Source organism: Hetaerina americana, unplaced genomic scaffold (genome assembly GCF_022747635.1).
Source record: "Hetaerina americana unplaced genomic scaffold, ioHetAmer1.1.p SCAF_21, whole genome shotgun sequence".
Classification (NCBI taxonomy): domain Eukaryota; kingdom Metazoa; phylum Arthropoda; class Insecta; order Odonata; family Calopterygidae; genus Hetaerina; species Hetaerina americana.
In genome coordinates, this window is record NW_027286775.1 from 5,686,762 (window position 1) to 5,705,078 (window position 18,317).

Sequence of the window (18,317 nt, forward strand, 5' to 3'; positions counted from 1 at the left end):
ATGGGATTTTTCGTTGGCTCTCTCTAAATCTTCCCTTTTGATTGTCCAATTTCTTCCAACGGAGGCTTTCGGGATCGAACCCAAAGCCTCCGTAGTCAGCCTTTCATCGGCCGCGCCTACCATCCCTGGCTCCGAATCGGTGGACCTCAGGGTGGCGAGCGTGTCTACATCTACTTTCGCATAATAACCCGCAAGCCCGCGCAGGGGGGTATGGCGGGGGTTGTTAGTCACCGCCTGTAAAAGGGAACAAAGCCACATGCAAAATCAACACGTCCGTGCAAACCTATACCCACCGTTGCGTATACATTCATACAGAAATACTTTCATTATATACGCATGCAAATGCATCTATATCTACTTAACAGCCCGCAAGCCGCCGCAAGGGGGGGGGTGTTAGGGCATCAGCCGTAATAAGAAATAAATTCGCATGCAAAAGCTACAAATGTATACAATCCATAAACAAGACATTGTAGGTATTCATGCAAAAACCCTGACAACCCACACACGTGCAAAACTACCAACATAACATGGGTGGCTTGGGTATTGGCGAATAGAGGGGACCCACAGCACGACGGCGGAGGGAATGGAGAGAGCCCCACGGTAGAGTTACGAAGCCCTCGGACGAGGGGACTACTCTCCCGAGGAACGGTGGTGCCGTTCGGATAAACGGTGGAGGAGGTCCCCCGGTCTTTTTCCCCCGGTTCTTTCGAGCCCGGGCGGTTCACGGGAGGACGGACTACCCCGTACGTGCCATTATCGGAAGGGGCGTCTGTTATTATACTAAACCCCCTGAAAAGATGGCGACCTTACCATTCGCCGAAAAAGTTGGCAATTGAACCTTCTCCCCAGACATAATGACACTGTTCCGGTCCACGGATAATGGCGGAGGAGGTCCCTTTCTTTGTGCGTGACTTCAATGATCCAAATTTTTAGGAAAATGGGCGAAGCGACGAACTGTGCGTTTACGGGAACCATTTCCTAATGTATTTTCCCTTTCGGAGCCATTGCTTCTAATAGCAGTGAGACGCCGAATGTGGGGAGTGGGAGATATGGAATTATTTCCAACGGGAAATCTTATTGGAGCGGCGTTAATTATGTCTGGGTGCCTGCTTACTCGGCACTTCGAACGTCATTGGGCCTTGGATCGCCTCGAGGGGAAACACACGAACTGGGAAAAGGTTACAAACCAGACTGTGTTGTATTGAAAATGGTGAACTACGAAACAGTAAGTTTTGCTCATTGTTTCGGATGAATAATATAATGCAAAATAGGCATTAGAAAAGTATTAGGATGACAAATCAAGACTAATTTACATCGTTTTGTAATGAACTATCAACTTGACAGTTTCAAGTTTAACTTTGTGGAATTTCTTCATTATAAGGGTAAAAAGATATTAATGATAATATTTCACGACCATGGCTTCGACTATACTGCGCAGCACGCGGGTTATCTTATATGAAATCTTTATTGTGTAAGTGTTAAGTTTCTTTTTACCCTCATAATGAACTATCAAGATTTTCAAGGCATTAAGGAATTTTTATTCCGCCAGCACCTACCTTCTTAGAGTTTACTTTCGGATTAAGAGATATCTATCCAAGAAGGTTAAATTTTTTACGGTTGAATTATGATACAGCAAATATTCAAATTTGAATTATCATTTTTTAAATGCATAAAAGGTCTGTCCAGGAAGTATTAGGACTGAATCGAGTAAAAAAAATGTATTTCCAGAATTGATACATTCACTTAAAAGTCTTCGAAGTAGCACCCTTCTACATTTACTTAATACCCCGCAAGCCGCCGCAAGGGCGTGTGGCGGGGGTGTTAGGACACCACCCGTAATTTAGAAACGAAAAAAAAACCGCATGCAACAACCACAAAATCATACATCCACAAAAAAAACATGGCATACATTCATGCAAGAACACTTACACCCCACACACATGCAAACACTCAAACTACCAACTAACATACACATGCACCTGAAAGTATACCTAAAAGATTTGCAGGGTCTAATTTTATTCCGAATTGTAAATTCAATGTTTAATATTTCTAAAGTGACCTCGGTTTCTAAATATTTAGATTTCTGATTGTTCGGGGAAATAATGAGTACTTGTATCTATCTCCCTTAGTTTATCTTTGTGGTCTGATCTACCTAAGTAGTGTGGGGCCATTAGAATTCCTTCAGTGTCATAGTTAAACTCGTTTGTTCTGAACCTCTCTTTAACTTTTTCATTACATTTCCCCACCACCCGTTTTATGAAGCCGAGTTTCTTTAAAGCTGATCCGCATATTGTCCTGGTATGTGCTCCCCATGAAAGGCGTGGTGTTAGAACAACCCCCAAATATTTAACTTGATTGGCCGTAGTCAGTACTAAACCCTCTATTTTGTAGTTTATATCCTGTTCGCCACTTCCTTTCCCCAACATTTTAAAACTGCGCCTTTATCTATATTAAGCGTTAATCCCCATTTATTGCATCATTACGAGATTGTCTCGGAAGTCTCTAGAGAGTAGCTCGCGATCTAGTTGGCTCCTTATTTCCCTGTGTACCACCGTGTTGCCAGCAAATAACCTCAGGGTGCTACCAACCCTTGTGCCTCCACACACCGCGGCCAGCGGGTTTTCCACGCCTCGTACGCCTTCTGGAAGGCGGCGCCCGGAATGCTGCTAAACTCCCTCGTCACCTCCTGTGGTAACGCTTACACCTAGCCGTGGTGACGTCCCTTTAGCGCGGATTTGAGGAAGAGGAAGAAGTCTGGTGGGGTAAAATTAGGGCGTGCAGGGTGAATGAGGTAGGCTCGAGAAGCTCTGGGCAGATCCGCGAGGGAGTGTCCTTTTGTTCTCTCCGGAGCACTCGCGGCACCAACTTCATTCATACCTTTATGATTGATAGCCATGGTTTCGGGAACAAGTCGATGCACATCACTTTTAGAGATGCCAAGTTCATCAGAATCTATGCGAACACTTAATCTGCGATCCCTTTCCAACAAGGTCTTCACTCTCGCAACATTTTCGTCACGTTTTGAGGTCGAAAGGCGTCCTGGACTTACAGCGTCTTCAACACCTTCTCTACCCTCCTCCAAAACAACTTGTGCCACTCAAAAACATCCTACCGATCTACACATGGCGTTATTCCACCATAAGCTGCCTTGAGCATGTCGTGAGTGTGACCAATGACCGGTTCATGATGGAGCTTAACGAGGTCACGCTACAGAGGTTTCGCAAACGGTCCTCTCCGCAAAGGCTGGGACCCAAATGCCACTGGCCTCCAGCCTTTCCTGAGACTCCCCTTTCTTTAACCTATCCAAAAAATCGCTGGCCGTCAATCCGGGAAAAATAAGTCTTAAAACTTTTGGGACAGACCTTGTAGGTAGTTCTGAAATTAAAAAAAAATTTCTTCGCAGTGCACATTTGAAGAATTGCCGCGTTACAATTCTAATTTTTAAAATCTAATTATATACTATTTACTTCAAGCTGAACAAATATTTCACGGGAAAAGAGCTAATAGGCTAATTTAATGTACCAAAAGAGCGAAGGGAGCGTGATGAAAAGAAAGAGAGTGATTGAAATGAAGAAATTTCCGAGATTTGGAAAGATAAACAAGAAAGTGAGAGGATTGGGCGATTCAGAAAAATAAGAAGCTATGGCAACTAGATGAGATCAAGCAGAGCAATCATAGTAAATGAAACAAAAATGGAATCAGGGAAAGCTAAAACAATCATAAAGACTTAATGCGTGATTTAACTTTAGTTTTCGCCCCGTGTGGAATGCGTCGCAGGTATATAAGTTCCTTGGGAGAAATCGCTAATAAAAGCATCAGATAATGCCCAGAGAAAATCTGCCAGATTCGTCAAACATTGTTACGATAAGAAGATGAGAGTGACAGGTTTTTTAGAGGAACTCGCTCGCTGGAAACCGCTTGAGATGCGAAAATAACAAGCGAGACTTTTAGCAAAGTTCAGAGCACACGAGTTAAGAAATTGGCAGTAAAGAAATTAATCAAATGTATTATGGATCCACGCTATTTCGTTGGGTTTGACCGCAAAGATGAGATGAGGGAGATAGATTCCAGTACAGATTGATACAAATATTCGTTCTTTCCTCGAACAAAGTGGAATTATAACAGTAAAAAATGGAAGTTCAGGTTGTTATCAGCGAGAAAGGGATTAAACTCTGCGTAGAAGTCTACTGCACTCGTAAATGCATGTGCTTGTGTGTGTTGGTGGCTTGTAAATGCATTTGTATGCGTGTAATTCAAAATAAGTTTTCCATGAATATATACGTCAGCGTGTTTAAACATGAGCATGTTTGCGATGGCATTCTTCTTGCGAGGCAGTGCCCTAATACCCTCTCCCCCCTCCCCACGCCACATTTCCTTGCAGAGGGTTGCTGGCTGTTGCGTAGATGTCGAAGATAAGGGTACGAGGCCAGTGTGTATACCGCATGGGATAGCGACGTCGAGGATGAGGAAGTTCAATGGCGAGTTGGAGCAAACATTAAAGGAAATAGTTGAATGGGTAGTGAGTGGCATTAAATACCAGCATTTTGTTGCATTCGCGAAGGAGGAGATTGGACGTTAGCAGCCCCCATTGGTCAATATTATCTTTGAAAAGTTGGAGTCCGTCATTGTTGTTTTAAGGCAGATATCACTTTCAGAGCAATATACCATCAGGCACCACAATCATAGTGGCATGAAATCAAAGTCATCATACAAATAATCAATATATTCCATTTACAAATATGGAAAAGGTTAAACGCCGCGTAGACATAAGGTATATATTCCTAGGTGCATGTGTATGTTAGTTGATAGCATATGAATTTGCATACGTGTAAGTTAAATAGGTTTTTGCATGAATACATACGCTTCTGTCGGTGTGAATTGGCATGGATTCGTTTGATTTAGCATGTGGCTGCATTCTCTTTTACGTGTGGTGACCCAACACCCCCCACCACATGCCCTTGCGGCGGCTGGCGGGGCATTGTGTAGATGTAGATACTTGCACGTCACACTTCCACCTCAGGAATCAATTTAGATTACTTGAAATGCGTAATCAAGCAATCATAAAAAGATAAAACCCAAGGGTTGTGGTTTTCGATTAGATGCATATGGGCCGAAAGATCCGGCAATGGAAAATACAGTTCTGATGAACCCATGACAACCGGGCAGCGGGAAATGATAAGGTAATTAGGTATCTCCATTCTATAAGAAGGCGAAACGTTAGCAACATTGGAGGAAGAACCAAAAAAAACTGAAGGGAAATATGAAAAAGTGGATAACACACATATGTAATGTGCTGTGGAACTTACATGGTCCGTACAATAAGTATCGGGACTGGTTCCAAAAATCCAAATTTATTGCAGTTATCATTACAATTACTTAATAATGTTCAAACTACATTCCTCCTGTATCGATACACTTAGTTCGGCTAGTCTGCCACTCGTTAAAAGCCCGCTGGAATTCGGTTTCCGGAATACTGTTGAGAGTCTTTGTCGTCGCCGCTTGAATCGCTTTGATGGAGTCGAACCGATATCCTTTGAGCTCCCTTTTTATTCGCGGAAACAAGAAAAAGTCAGATAGAGCCAGGTCGGGGCTGAAGGGGGGGGGCGAGGCAATGTTGCCACGCCGAATTTCGTTCTTACGAAATATCCACCCGCGACAGTTTTTGCTCCTCGCTCAAGACTTTCGGTACCAGCTTCGCGCACACTTTCCTCATCGTAAGATCCTCTGTCACAATGATGTGGACGGTTCCGACTGAAAGGCCGGTCTCCTCACTGATAAGGGCGACTGTTAAACGCCTATCAGAGTCCAAAACCTTTTTGGCCGCCTGAGCATCGGTTCGAGCGGTCGTCGGGCGTCCGACGCGGTGCTCGTCTTCGACGAGCTCCCGGCCTTTCTTAAACAGTTTGTGCCACTCAAAAACTCTTGTGCGGCTTAAGGCATCATCCCCATAAGCTTGCTTAATGAGTTCAAGGGTCTCTGACGCGGATTTCCCGAGTTTGACGCAAAACTTCTCAGCATAGCGTTGCTCGACGGTGCGCTCCATTCTGGCGCGACGACACCACAAACACTCACACGTCACAAAAATCCACCTCCTGTCTCAATGCATGCCCGTAGGCGACTAAACTAAAGTTCGCCTGAGTGGTGGGGGACCCCTCTACCGAGCCGACCGGTCGGACCCGCATCCACCGCTCCGTTGAGGCTACAGCGAACCAGTCACGATACTTACTGTACGGACCAATATAAGACTTAATCTGCTTCGAGTGTGTTCTTTGTTTCTACCATGCATAAAAAAATCTGGCTAGTTAGTGCTTGTCATTTTCTAAACGTTAATGCGTGCCTGGAAAATGTTTGAAACTTTTCATTATATGTATTTTATTTACTTTAATTAGTACATCCAATAACAATGCACAATGACGGTGACAAAAAGAGGGAAAAGAAGCTTCCAAGCAGTGGAAATGTCCACTACTCGAGAATGGTGCAGACCACTGGAGCAAAAATAGCAATTGAAAGCCAGATGAAGATGATGAAGTGAAGGAAATATTGGTGAGATGAGGAAATAGTTTTTGCAGATAACTTCGATGAGCAGTGGAGGGATGAGGCGCGAGGCGGAGGAACGCGAGCACACGAACCAGACGACACGGCCGATTGGAAAACTGGACAGTGCCTGCCCCAAATCAATCCCGGAAATTCCGAACATCGATGATGATGACCAACAGTTCGCGATATTTGATTCACCTTTTGTTTTGAAATAACCTGGTTACCGGGAGGCCAGGCACCGTGTGATCGAATTATTTAATTATTCAAAGTCCAGAGTAGTGCTTTTGGAATTCGGCACCGCGGGAATCTGGCGTCCATCTTAAATCGAGGCCCTGAAGGGCCCTCATAGTGAAACGGCCGAAGGAGGAATGTACGCATGTGCGTTTTGAAAAGGAAAACCATAAACTCAAAATCCCTGTTTTGTCCATCATGTAAATCTTTGGAATGATAATTGAGGTGGTTTCCCGTCCTCGCCTTCCTCGATAGGGTATTTAACGTGACACCATCACTTACTGGCCTCACTCGTCAAGTACCCGACTCAAAAATGAAAACAAAAATTTTGGAAAAATATATATTTATTTTTCAACATAATTTCCTTTCAGCTCTATACACTTTTCCCAGGGATGTTCAATTTTTTCGATGCCCTTTTTATAATAAGAACTGTCTTGCTCCTCAAAATAGCCATTAACTGCCGACATCACTTCTTCACGGTTGGAAAATATTTCACCACCGAGCCATTTTTTCTAGTTTGCGAGCAGAAAATAATCCGACGGAACTAAATCTGACGAATGGGGTTCATGAGGTAGGAATTCAAACTTTCATTCATGAATTTTGGCCATTGCAATGACGGATTCCTGAGCTGGTGCATTGCCTTGATGAAACAAAATTTTCTTCTCAGCCGCCAAAAACGGCCGCTTTTGCCTGATTTTTTCGCTCAAACGTTGCAAAAAGTTGTCACAATAATCGCTGTTGATAGTTTTTCCATTTTCAAGACAGTCAATGAAAATTGTCCCGCATGCATCCCAAAAAACCGACGCCATGACCTTGCCTGCAGATGAAACGATCTTCCCCTTCTTTGGAGCAGATTCTCTCTTTTGAATCCATTGTTTTGATTGTTATTTTGCCTCGGATGTGAAGTAATGACCCTATGTTTCATCCATGAATATGAAATGGCGCAAATATTCGGCTTTGTTGCTGTGAAACTTTGCTGAACACTCAATTGAAACATCTTCACGTCACTGGTTTTGTTCGAGTGTGAGCACCCATCTTGCACACAGCTTTCTCATGTCCAAATGTACAGTTAATATGCGATATACCGCACTTTTTGAAATGCCTACTATGTCTGCTAGCTGGCGCACTTTCAGTCGACGATCATCCAGTATCACTGTGGATTTTCTTCACCGTTACTGGAGTCGTCATCTCATTTGGTCGACCTCGTCTTGACAGCTCGTACGGCCTCGTTTAAACTCTGCTACCCAATATTTTACCATTGTAAACGAAGGAGCAGACTCATTCAGAGTAGAATCCAGTTCAGCTTTTATATTGGTTGTGCTGCGGCCTTTCAAATAAAAGTATTGTACCACGTAACGATGACCAATTTTCTCCGTGTTCACTAATTCACTGAGAACGTTCACTATTGATGGCTGCCAAACAAATACTAAACAACGTAGCGTCTTTAAACTAGAATCATATGCTTTATAGAATGCATACTGTCTAATACAGTGATATTTTTCAAACAACTACCGCCATCTCTAGGTCACGTCGGGTACTTCAGTGCCTTCCCATGTAAATCCTAATTTTTTGTTTGCTGCCCATATATTCCCCGTATGTGTTTCACCCAGGAGAAGTAGTGAGTGAGGGTTGCGCCAAGGTATTTAATTGAATCTACACATTCGTTCTTCCCAATGCAAAATGTTTCCAACGTTTCGTCCCTCCCGATGGCTTCTTTTAATGAGCTGATATGTCTTCCAAATCCTCATCACTCTCTCCATTCTGGTCAACAGCGAAGCCCCTCCACGACTGCATATGGTCCACCGAGAAAATAGTTTCCTCCGGCCGGCCGGCCGGCTATTATCCCAGGGGTTGCGCTACATTCAAAGAGAATGTTTAGAAAAAATCGTTTCTTTCCAGTTGGGGACTCCAAAGAATTGCGCCAATCGCTTCGATTAAGTCAGGAGAACTTAATATCAGACGAATGGCACACCTTATCTCCTGCAACACGTGCTGAGCACAACTGCAGTCGCACTCGACGCGTCGACATCGGCAGACTCGTTGCTTCCACTGAACGTCGGTGTCATTTTCCTAACGGCTTCCGAAGATTTTCAGATGAGTGTGGCAGGGGCCCTTTAGAATCACTTACGACTTTACCAAAACCCAGGGTCGCTCATGGAGATGACATCGTGGCAATCAAGTTCCCCGTGGGACCTTGAGTCAACGTCGCGGACTCTTCCAACTCCCTCGCGTCTTGGAAATGACGGACGGCTTGGGGAATTTCCCAAAATGTTTTTATTGCCTTGATCGAATAATTAGTGCAACTGAATGATAAAGCTGAAGTAATGAGACTAAAATATGGTTATTATTTTTGAGTCGGTCGTTTTGGGTAGGTTTTGGATGGACACAGATGGAACAACGCTACTTTTTCTGAGCTTCGCCCAGCTAGGCAAAGCTGACACTTTACATCACAATGGCTTTCTTAAAATCAGCAATCACTCTCCCGTTCTTCATTCCATCAAACATGTCTATCCTCTTTCTCCATCCCCCTAATATCTATCCAGTGTCTCCCCTAATTGCTCTTCTACACTTTATTTCTTCCTCCCATGATCGCATCGTGATCCGGTTTATTTCTTTCTCACTATGGTTACTGGATGCACTTCGTTTTCATTAGCCACATATATCTTCCAAGCAGATCTCGATGAAGCAAAATTTATCATACGGAAAGCTCATTTATACGTTTATTGCTAAAACTTTTTGCCGCATCTGAAAAGCATTAATTATTTTTGCTTGGAAAAGAGCCGGCAGGTGTTTTTAAATCAGATACCCTAGCATGCTTTCTTGCCATTATTCTATTCTACTTAGTACCCTGCAAGCCATCACAAGGGTGTGTGGCAGGGGGTGATTCAGCACCAGGGACGCAGCATTAAAATTAAGTTTTTTTTCATTGCAAGTTGCCAATGAATATGTACGACGTGCATCTTAAGTTACAAGGGTAGTATTTCAAGTGTTGCAGGTAATTTTAACTGCTAGTGGGTGCATTCATTATGGTATCAAAGTGCAAAGCACTTCCGACGCATGGGTGACGAGCAGCACAAACAACGAGAACATTCAAATAGGGTTTAGATTAAATAATGGCAACGTACTAGGCTACTTAGATTAAAAAAATACCATTGTCCTCAATCGCGGTCGCCTGAAGTTATTCCGACCCCTAATCTTTCGCGGAAAAAATGACATAAAAAATATTCAAGTTCTACACTTGATCTCGATAATCGCAGTTCCATGATCTCTCCTACCACAGCGTGCTAATAATAGAGTTTCAGCATCATTTCAGAAGGATCCGCAATTCCAATTTGTATCTACAAAATACCCCGCAAGCCGCCGCAAGGGCGCTTGGCGGGGGGGGGGGGCAATTTATGCAAGTGATATGAATTCGCCCCGTGAGTGATTCTCAATCTATCTAGTTTCTCCAACAGTGTGGGTGTGCTGCTAAGTTTATTATTACACAGTTTTACAAATCTTCGTTTCCCTACGCTGTATGCAAAATCATTTGGTAATCATTCTAAATTCGTGAGTATCCCATATACACTCGTACTATCAACATATTCCAAATGAAGCCTATTCAGGGTAATAGTATAGCATCGCTCCTCTCATTTTTCTCATCACTTTTACCCAATTTTCTTTATTAAATCTAATGTTTTTGCTAGACTGTCCACTGATTCCTCGCATATCTATTTTTTACCCAGGAGAGGACATAAGGGACGCATTCTGTTGCGTAAGACGTGTCCCGCTGCTTTTGATTGTATTAACACAATAGTATTTCAAGGAAGGAAAAATAACGACATTTTTAACAATGTACAGATAACTATTATTATTTATTTCAACTTTTTGTCAGGCCATTGCTATAGATGTAAAACTCGACCAGGTACGATGACTCTGTTGAAATTAGAATTGGACCGTTGTACAATGGCAATCGTGATCGGATCCATAATATTTCCATGGTCAATCTGTTTAACATCACATGTGTCAGAGGTTGCATCGTTCCGATCGACATCCTCCGGGAGTCTGACAGGTCCATGACGTCATTTCTGTAGAAGTCATTTCCCTTACCATCGCCTGTCAAGTAAGAAGACGGCTGAAGGGCATAACTGGCGAAGGCCAACCAACCTCGGTAGTGAATGAAGCGTACATGCAACGCGTCTAGGTAAAGACAAAACCCGCAAAATGAGAACGGGAGAGGCCCCGGATAAAAAAAAGGATTGGGGGTTAGTGTGCGCCGTCGACAGGTGACCCAAGGTCACGTTGCCGAGACAGTGAACCGAACTCCAATTTGACAACACCGCAATCCCTCCCCCTCCCCCCCCAAGTGGGCAAACCGCGCCGCATGTGATAATGCATTCAAACACCGACTCAAACCAATGGCGTGAGCCCAAGGAGGGGAAAAGTGGGTCTTCTTCCTCATCGCGCCTTCCTTCCGTCCTCCAAACCCTGCTTTTTTTCCTTCGCCACATTTTGCACATATGCGGATGATGAGGGGCTAAGGATTTTTCGACAGGAAAAGGAACGAAAGGGATGCTAGATTGCCATCAAATAATGCTCGTTACAGTATTGCTTGCACTGCTTTGTTTGCTTTCAAGCTTTTCCTTCCATTCTTCGTTTCTCTCCCTCTCTGGGGGGTGGGAGCCTCCGCTGCCTGCTGCGGCGTGTCACATTCCCTACCTGTGACTTTGGGGGTGAAGACGGCATGTCCATATGATTGCAGAATTTCCTCTTCTTACTTTCCAATTCTAATTCCCACATTAATGGATAGATTTTTACTAAATTTGCATTAGTACGTTGGTTGATGCATTAACATGCGTGTGGATGGAGAAAGTTTTAGCATAAATATACACGCCACTCTGAGTCTAGGTTTGCATGAATATGTTGGTTTGGCATGTGACTTTACCCTCTTTTACGGGTGGTGACGCAAAACCCCCCGCCGCACGACCCTGCGGCGGCTTGCTTGGTATTATGTACATGTATTTTACCAGGGAAAATGTTTTGGTAAGGGACTGGAGGCATCCTTCGGTCCTGTGTGGGTCCGAAGCAGTCAGTCAGGCTTCGCGCTGTCTGGGAGGAGGGCGAGGAGATTTGTGGAATTGCCGAGACATGGCCGCCTCTGGTTTAGTTGAGATTTCATCTTTCTCGTCCCTCTTCGCCTTCGCTCTGTTTATTTTTGTGGAGGGAGACGAAAAAGATTACAAATCCGGATCGGTCTCCGGTAAACGGCTGCGGAGGGAGGTGGAGAGATGGATCACCGAGGCAAATTGTCGCCTGTGTTTTCAGACACAGACACATACATAGACTGCTTACAGACGACATCTCGAACTGCGAATCAGTCTTTGTTCTTGCAGTCTAGGAAATTCAAAATAATACTTTAATATTTTGGAGCGGGCGTTTAGAATATTTAAGGCATCCCTTACAGAGGTTAGCTAACTCTTTTGACTTTCAAATTTTTCCGTTTTTTTCAAATATCAGCCAATTAATGCAAATACTACCTTGATCAAAAGGTTCCCGGAATAACCACCGTGTGGCGCTCCCATCGTTCCGATTTGAGTTCTGTTTTTTTTGTTAAATTGGTACATCTGTTGTTGATATTCCCTTTAAATCTTAGTGTCATAACTTGACATTTGCAAAAGTTACGGTTGGTTTTCGGTATGTCCATCAGTGCTTCCTGCGATTTTTCCATTACTTCCTCTCGGCTGCTAAAACGCGTTCCCCGTAATGGTTTTTTAACTCGATTGAACAGAAAGAAGTCACAGGGAGCCAAATCAGGTGAATTCGGTGGCTGTTGGATGGTATTTGTTGCATTTTTCGTCAAAAAATTACGAATAATGATTGCACTGTGCGACGGTGCGTTATCATGGTGCAAAATCCACGAGTTTTCTGCCCACATTTCTGGTCTCTTTCGGCGAATTGCTTCAGTAGTATTTTCTGTTGCAGTGTACAGCATTGCACAACGTCCTGAACGCTCGGCGTCTTCAACGTCTTCTCTACCCTCCCCAAACAACTCTTGCGACTCAAAAACACGCGCTGGCGTAATTGCAACTTAAGATGCCTTGAGTGTGTCAGGAACCGTCTTCCAAGATTGACTCCCCTCACTAGAACCCAGCCAAAGAAACCGCTGCCTGGTCTATCCGGGAAAAAACAAGTATCAATTTTGGGACAGACCTTGTAGATCTGCCTAACCTTCATTGAGGTAATCTAAATCAACCAGGGCGGTGGAGGGAGATAATATTCCCGCGGATTAGCTTAAGACGTTGTGTCAGGATCAAATTGAGTAGCTTTAGGCGTTATGTGGTGGTCGAAACATACTGAATAACTGATCGTAGCACTTTTCCACTTGATATCAAGTGGAAAAGTGCTACGATCAGTTATTCATTGTATCAGGATGTTAAGAAAAGACTAGTTACGTTTATAACTTTGATATGACACGCAGTTTTGTATGACTCGGACACATGGTCATTGAAGCAATATTATGGACACAGATATGGAGAATTTGTGGACGTGGAGAAGAATGAAAAGAGTATAATGGACGGAAATCAAAACAAATAAAAGTACTAGGCATGATGAAGAAGAGCAGACTTGTTGAAATAAATTCATAGGGAAAATTGCATCCAGTGTTTTCTTTTGCTGCACTTTGTTAAACTTTAAAACCTCATGGACATAATTACTTAAAAAGAACTTAAGTCCATCGCCGAAATTCCAATTCCCATCTGATCCTTATCATGACAAGCCAATAAGGAAGGCAATCCCAGACAATTTCAAAACCCTCTTTTTGGACCTAAGGCTAGACAGTCAAGCGGTCTCAACGATTGCAGAAAGACGAAATATCTATCGTGCAATTTCGTGCAGCCTCTTGGCATCCCATTGTCAAGGGACTGAACTACCAGAATGGGTACAAATTCGAGGTTCGAAGAGGGAACATACACGCCTTATTCACATTGAGGGTAATGAATTCCACTCTTATGACCTTTGGCAACCAATGCGCCAAGGCTAAGAGGGCAGAATGACCCTTTTCGTCTAATTGTGGAAAAAATTGATTTATTTTCCATATCGTCATAGCAGTTGTAGAGTATTTTAACCTTTTACTACAGCGTTTTCAGTAATGCAGTCCCGATTAAATAATATTGAAGCGTACGTATAATTTCTTCGGAAGAATTATTTTTTCCGGTACAATCCGCAAGCCTTGATCTAGTCCTTGTGCCCACACATTGTGTCATCGCCAATCCCAAGCAGATCGAATAAGAAATCTTTCTAGATTTCCACAAGGGTCATCCGTTTTCGGAATCAGAGTCAGAGAGAACTTGATCAGATTAGCAATTACTCGCATTTCGCGAGAGACTGGATAATCAGATTACCGTCGCTATGGGACCCATCCACGGAAAATGTGTGGCGCCATTGGCCGACCACGAGGGACAGCAGACCGTTGACCCCGGTATAAAAATTCCGACGTAATGATTCGAATCCGTATAAAAATTAATTCTAACTACATCATATATATATATATATAATATATATATATATATATATATATATATATATATATAAATGCATGCTTTCGTAGACGTAACACGGAAGTGCCGAATAGTACATTACACAGTAACAAACAATATAGAAACAGAAAAAAAGAGATCACTCACACGTTATTTCTTGATAATTTCGACGGAATTCTACTCCGTCTTCATCGGAAGATAGAGAAGTAATCATATATATATATATATATATATATATATATATATATATATATACATAAATCATGTTAATCTGACCACAATTTAGTTGTAATGAAATGTAGCGTCCGTTTCAAAAAGGTAAGGCAGGGGCGGCGAGTTAGAAAATGGAATGTAGAAGCATTAAATGGTTTGAAAAGGAAGGAGTACCAACAGGCGGTAGTGGAAATCATGGGGGACGGTAAAGAGCTAAGTGCTATCAAAGAAAAAATGGGAAAGTATCAAGAAAGGGTTGTCTAAAGCCGCGAAAGACACTATTGGAACCGTTAACGCTAAAAGGACTAGGAAACCATGGATCACGGATGAGATGATTACAAAGATGGATGAGGGGCGAATATGGAAGAATGTAAATACAGAATTAGGCATAATGAAGTACAAAGAAGTAAACAATAAATTGAGGCGGGCAACAAATAAAGCAAAAGAAGCATGGTGGAAGACGCAGTGCGAGGATATGGAAAGTCTGCAGAGGAAGGGTGAAATCGGTGCGCTGTACAGCAAAGTTAAATCTTTATCGGGAATTAAGAAAGGGAGATCAACGATTGCAGTTAGAGATAAGGCGGGTAAGATGATAGTTGACACAGGAAAGATCCAAGAGAGATGGGAGGAGTATATAGAAGAACTCTACAGTAAAGAACTTAGACCAACAAAGTTAGGCATTAAAAAAGAATATGACGTAGAGGCAGACAGCTTAGGTCCAGGCATACTAGACAATGAGATAGAAAGGGCATTAAGGGAGATGAAACTAAATAAGGCCGTGGGGGTGGATAATATTCCCGCGGACCTTTTAAAATGCTTAGGAAAATGTGGGAGGAAGAGGCTATATGGGCTGATCCGTAGTATTTATGAGGAAGGAATCTGGTCGGAAGACTTAGTGAGATCAGTTTTAGTTCCTATTCCGAAAAAGGTAAAGGCTACATCATGTGAGGACTAAAGGGCAATAACTTTGATATCCCACGCAGCTAAAGTTGTTCTCAGGATCATAAACAAAAGGATAGAGAGTAAGGCAAATGATTACTTAGGGGATGATCAGTTTGGGTTTAGGAAGGGAAGAGGTACGCGTGGTGCCATTGCAGTAATGAGACTATTAATCGAGAGGAATATAGAACACAACCAAGAGGTATTTGCCTGTTTCGTAGATTTCGAAAAAGCGTTCGAAAGAGTGAATTGGGAAAAACTAATGAGCATCTTGCAGAACATAGTAATAGATTGGAGGGAAAGGAGGCTAATCCGCAACCTGTACATGTCTCAGACTGCTCAGGTGCGAGTGGGGAACGGGGAGTCCGAATGGGCAGTGTTAGGAAGAGGTGTAAGGCAGGGTTGCCCATTATCACCGTTGCTGTTCAACCTGTATGCAGAGGAAATGATTAAAGAGGCATGGGAAGAACTGGAGGTAGGAATGAAGGTGGGTGGGGAATCCGTAAAATCAGTTAGGTTTGCCGATGACCAAGCTTTAGTTTGTCAGTCAGCCAAGGGGCTGCAAGCATTGCAGAGTGAGTTGGAAATTCAGTGCGACAGATATGGGATGAGAATCAATATTAATAAAACAAAGGTTATGCGATTTTCTAGGAAGAAAAAGGCTAAGCTTAACATTAGAATAGGAGGGCAAAAACTAGAGCAGGTAGAACACTTTACGTATCTCGGTAGTGTTTTGGACCAACACTGTCTAAGTAGTAGGGACGTAAGTACAAGAATTGCGCTAGGCAAAGAGGCTTTCACAAGGAGGAGGGAGTTGATGACGGGGACGTTGAGTAAGGATGTTAAGAAAAGACTCGTAAAAACTTTAATTTGGAGCGTAGCTATGTACGGCGCGGAAACGTGGTCATTGAAGCAGGTGATAGACGTAGACTGGAGGCTTTTGAAATGTGGGTGTGGATAAGAATGGAGAAGGAGAAATGGACAGAGAAGAAAACGAATGAGGAAGTACTTGGTATGGTGGGCGAAGAGAGGGGTTTGTTGGGAGCAATCCTATGGAGGCAGGAAAGTGGATGAAGGGGGCATTGACCGGCAGCGGGATGTTGAAGACTGTGATAGAGGGGAGAATGTTGGGCAAACGAGGAAAGGGAAGGAACAGGATAGGGATGTCGGACGGGATGAAGGGAGGAAGAAAGTACTCAGAGCTGAAGAGGGACCTCATATAGAGTAGGATGTTGTGTTTTGCTAGGGGTCACAAATTATTTAATTCGTAATTACGTCCATCCAAAAACCTACCTTACCCGTTAGATTACCTAATAATAATAATAAAAATATACATACATACATATTGATCAAGGAGATGGCCTGAAATTTTGTGAAGCCAAGGGCTGACCGCCGCCGCGACGTTCCCAAAGACTTATGCCCTAAGGTACGCGCTAATGACATTCATCTCTGGTCTTTTAAGCCCTCGCATAATTTTATAATTAAAGCTTGACGGGAAGCCGCCGCGGTCCCCGAGGCTCTGCGGGATGGATGCGCCCGCCCCCTCGAACAGGGGGGAGACCCGCTCCCACCCCCAGCGACCCCGCCAGAACTAGCATGCGTCTACACACGTCTAGTACTGGTCTTCACTGCGGCTACGCACCAGCAACACTCGTAGGTGGTCATCATTACGAGCGTCGTAATTTATACAGAAAATACGTTACATCAACCTTTTAATATTACTAGGCTGAGGGTCACTTTTGATACTGGTCACCAGTTTTACAGTAAAACTGGATAAATCTTTATTTCCTCAGGGAAACGTCTATTTTTTAATTGTAAATTGATTCGCCTACGAGAAAGCCTACACTTTGAGAGGTCAGAAAAACGTATGACATACCATTCAAATGGCAACCGGAAAAAAATCTGAGGAATGTAAAATCCTTTTGTGAAAATATGCAGACTTGTTACTCTGTAAATCGAACTTTAAATGTGATGCTTTGGTGATATTTAAGCATAAAATGATATAAAACGGACTCCCTCCCTGCACACTTTTCCTAAAAACATATAGTTAACGGATAAATGGAGATTAACGGATAATTGGTGTTTATTCAATGTCGGGGAGATAAGTTTAAGATTAATCAACGCGATTCAGCATTTTTATTTTTCATTTGCATCTCTGCAATATACATTTTTATTAACTTAAATTAGACTTAATTTGAAACTTTACCTGGCAGTGTGCTGGAAAATATCAAGAAAATGCCCTCGGTCACCACAGAGGAGATCGCCGTTGGGAGGTCGCGTTCAGAGGGAAAAATTTTATAAATGTCCGTCCATCATCTGAGACCAATACTCCTCAATGGTTTTTCTCAGATATCTGCGGACTTTGTGGAACAAATTTTGTTTTGAAGCAGTCTTAAAAAAAATTGGGTTCATCCGTCCACATTCAGGTGCACTCCAAACATCTATTGGTAACTTTATCTCAGACCTTTTGAATGAAATTTAGATTTTTGACTTTCCTATCATCAGGAGTTTCATCATTTATCCATAATTGTGTTACTACAACATAGAACAGTAGCTGCCCGTCTGGAAATATTATGCTCAGGAGTTGATTTTTTTATTTTCTATTATAAGCAAATTGTTCGGTACTTCCAATACTAGTAGGTTTCACTGGCATTGAAAATTTGCTTTGGGACCAGATTTTCCACTTTTATTAACTCTTGAAATTCAGAATGGAATTTATTAGTTGATTCAAAATATCATTTATCCGTAAATTAGGCCAATATTCATTCCTGCAAGAGTACCTCTCCACGGAATCCATGGTATTTTTTAAACTGTGAACTGAACATAACTCTCCCTATATCTCTAAATAATTATGGAAATATTTCTCTTTTTCTGTCAGAATAG